Source organism: Triticum aestivum, chromosome 1B (genome assembly GCF_018294505.1).
Source record: "Triticum aestivum cultivar Chinese Spring chromosome 1B, IWGSC CS RefSeq v2.1, whole genome shotgun sequence".
In the NCBI taxonomy this organism is placed as follows: Eukaryota; Viridiplantae; Streptophyta; class Magnoliopsida; order Poales; family Poaceae; genus Triticum; species Triticum aestivum.
Window position 1 is genome coordinate 262,634,913 of NC_057795.1, and position 3,322 is coordinate 262,638,234.

At 42.6% G+C, this 3,322-nt stretch overlaps 1 long non-coding RNA gene across 1 annotated transcript; it reads right to left on the reverse strand.

Annotated features, from left to right (window-relative positions):
* Nucleotides 1-601: 601 nt before the first annotated feature.
* LOC123089993 (uncharacterized) lies at nucleotides 602-1,713 on the reverse strand. The gene is made up of 2 exons (XR_006442417.1): nucleotides 1,090-1,713; nucleotides 602-1,000 (listed from the first exon to the last, which is right to left on the reverse strand). It is a non-coding gene; the product is annotated as an uncharacterized lncRNA (long non-coding RNA).
* Between the last annotated feature and the right edge of the window lie 1,609 nt (nucleotides 1,714-3,322).

Below are 3,322 nucleotides of genomic sequence, written 5' to 3' on the forward strand. Positions count from 1 at the left end.
CTTCATATCTTCAATTTTTCCTAGAAAAAAGGAAAGATTTTTAGTGTTCCGTATACATCGAACTACTCCATTATTTTAATTTGAACTTCTCGATTGTATTCTTTGGCAACAAGGAAAATATGAGTTTTTGACAAATATTGAACTGCTCTATTTTGGTAAATTGACCTTCTTGGTTTATTTCTTTTAGTAACAAAAAAAATCCTAGTTTTGTAATTGACATGTCCATCATTTTTTCGATTTCATTTACTTCACATTTTTTTGCTCGTGAACCTCCCATCTTCTCTCTTTTGAACTTCTTTTTTTGCGTCCGAAATCTCCATGTGCCGTCCTAAACTTCTAATGTACTTTTGTAGTTTCTTTTTTGTAAACTTCTATTGGTTTGTTTTTCTGTTGTCGTTTTTCCTGGATATGTAAAATCATTTTTTGTTCTGTAAATTTCATCATTCTACACAAAAGTTTTGCCAAAATGGATGTGCATATGGAGTTGTGGGTTCAGGCCCCAAGCCCTCCCTAAACAACATAGCACCATACAAAAAGGTGTAGTATCATGGCGCCCTCTTGTCCTCTTCCCCTAGCATTTTTCTAACAAATCAGCGACACAAATTCAAATTTCTGGGTACCATTACGTACATTTCAGTAACAAGAATGGGTGCCATTACATACGTTTGAGTAACAAGAAACCGTAAAAACATAAAGTATGCCTTGCCTGTACATGGATAACACGGGACACAATGATACAAAACCTAGGAAAAATGTTAGGCAAATCCCCTCTAATAAACAGACAAATGTGCTTATCTCTAGACTCCACTAAAAATAGAAACCAAGGTGCAGCGTACGCTGTATTTCATCGTCACTCTCTCATTTTCAGTCATGCTTCCTGTCCCTGCTACCTTTGTCTCTGTCTTCGTTAATCCTTGCAGCCGGCGACCTCGAGCGATCCCTTGATGAGCTGCTCAACCCGCCAGGCAAACGGCTCCGCGGTGCCACAGAGAGCACTGGTCTGCATGCATACAACATTCAGATGAGATACCATCTTAAATGGTTGGTACAAACCAAAAACTACCTCTGAAAATCAAGACATGGCATTACGATTTCAGAAGAAAAGTAGAAGCAGTTTCTCCCATCATAGTGCTGGACTACAGGCTTTCCCCTCCCGTTGCAGGCAACATCAATTTGGAGAAGATTCAAGCATGAATTTCGTGCTTAGGCCTCGGACAGGTCGCCGCTTAGGCTTTGGCAGGTCGCTGATAGCACGAGGTGAGTGGTCATGGTGGCAACGCACAAGAGGAGAGGCGGGATCCAATGCGAACTTACTGCTACTGCCAGGATTAGTCTTCGACGGCGACGTCGCGCAAGGATGCCGGCCTGCTGGCGACGCGCAAGAGGAGAGGCGGGATCCAACGCGAACTTCTCGTAGGGGGCTAGTGTGGAGGTTCGGCCACTAGAGGGGCGTCGGGGATGGGAGGGCGCCCGAGGCGCATCAGAACGGGTGGCGGGCGGCCGGAGGCGCGGCGGGAAGCGCGTTGGGCCGTGGGGGCCGGCGGCAGGAGGCCCGGCGGGGTGGTAGCCAGGAGGCGGCGCGCGGGGGGGGGGGGGGGAGGTCCAGGAAGGTCGCACGGCGGCGGGGGAGCCGGGGAGTTCGCGCGGCGGCGCGGGGGGAGGGATCTGGGCCGGGGCAGGAGGTCGGTGGTGATGGGATCGAGGGTGGGTGGTTTTCTTTTTAGCAGTTTCACAAGTTCAGAAACATGTTAATCGCCCCTATATAGGGCGTTGTGATCCGAATAACTATTCTAATCCGATTAGAATAGTGTTGTTTTATATATATATATATATATATATATATATATATATATATATATACTACCGGGTGTAGCTACACCCATTTCTCATATACTACCATGTGGTAGTACATACTCTACTTTATCATTTTTAGTATGTTCATATACTACATCTAAGATATTCCAAAGTGAGTTATATGAAAAAATTGCAAGGGAGGTCGTGGTTTTATTGTATTTGTGAAATACGTACATATTTGTATGCGAAATAGAGTATGCACAAAATATGATACATACTGTCAAAAAAGTAGTATATATACTACCTAAACATTCTTATATACTACATACTACGCGTACGTACACTCCAATATGATAGATACTACATAGAACGTATCAAATAAAAATGGGAGTAACTACACCCGGTAGTAGGAAAAATTTGTCATATATATATATATATATATATATATATATATATATATATATATATATATATATACACATATATATATATATCAATTCACACCATGCAAAGTTTCTCGCCTGCGTGCTCGCCCTAGCCGCACCTCGCTTGCAGCTTCCTTATCAGCTAGCATATTTAAACTAGCGCCTCCCAATTAAGCCCGAGGAGCCGAAAAAGCCTTGCGCGGCATTGGAAAATGTGCAATATGGCTCTGTATGTAAAGTGCTAGTACTCTACTACTCTGTAGCTTGTGGTGTTGCATGCATGGACTTCACTCAATTATCGGCTCTATAAAATAAATTCCTCTTGACGTGTTTTTTTTGTTTTGAAACGGAGGCAAAAGCTTTGCCTCATCTCATTCATAAAGAAGGAACTACTAACAAAGTTCGAGGAGATCCATTACACCTCCACAAAAGGGAAGCGAAAAGCCTAGTCTTGTTGTATCAAATAACTCAAATATTCTGCCCCGCAGTAACCATCATTGATAAACAGGTTGCTAGTGTGTGCGTGAGAGGAGTGATGTCTGCTAGAACTATGTTGGTATTTCCCCAAAGAGGAAGGGATGATACAGTATAGAGATGGTAGGTATTTCCCTCAGTGATGAGACCAAGGTTATCGAACCAGTATGAGAAACTCCTCACACCATGTAACCAACACATGCACACAAATAACAAATACTCTCAACCCGACGTGCTAAAGGGATTGTCAATCCCTTCAGGGTACGGCGCCTCAACATAGGAAAATAACATGAGGTAAAAGTGGTAGATAGGATATATAGATAGCGAAACAAATAAATTGCAGCAAGGTATTTTGTATTTTTGGTTTAATAGATCTGAAAATAATGCAAGAGAAAATAGATCGCAATGGCAAATATGATGAAAAGAGACCTGGGGGCCATAGGTTTCACTAGTGGCTTCTCTCGAGAAAAATAACAAATGGTGGGAAAACAATTACTGTTGGGAAATTGTTTGAACTTCAAATAATCATGACGATATCCAGGCAATGATCATTATATAGGCGTCACGTCCAAGATTAGTAGACCGACTCCTGCCTGCATCTACTTGTGACGCCCGGATAATCAAGCTAC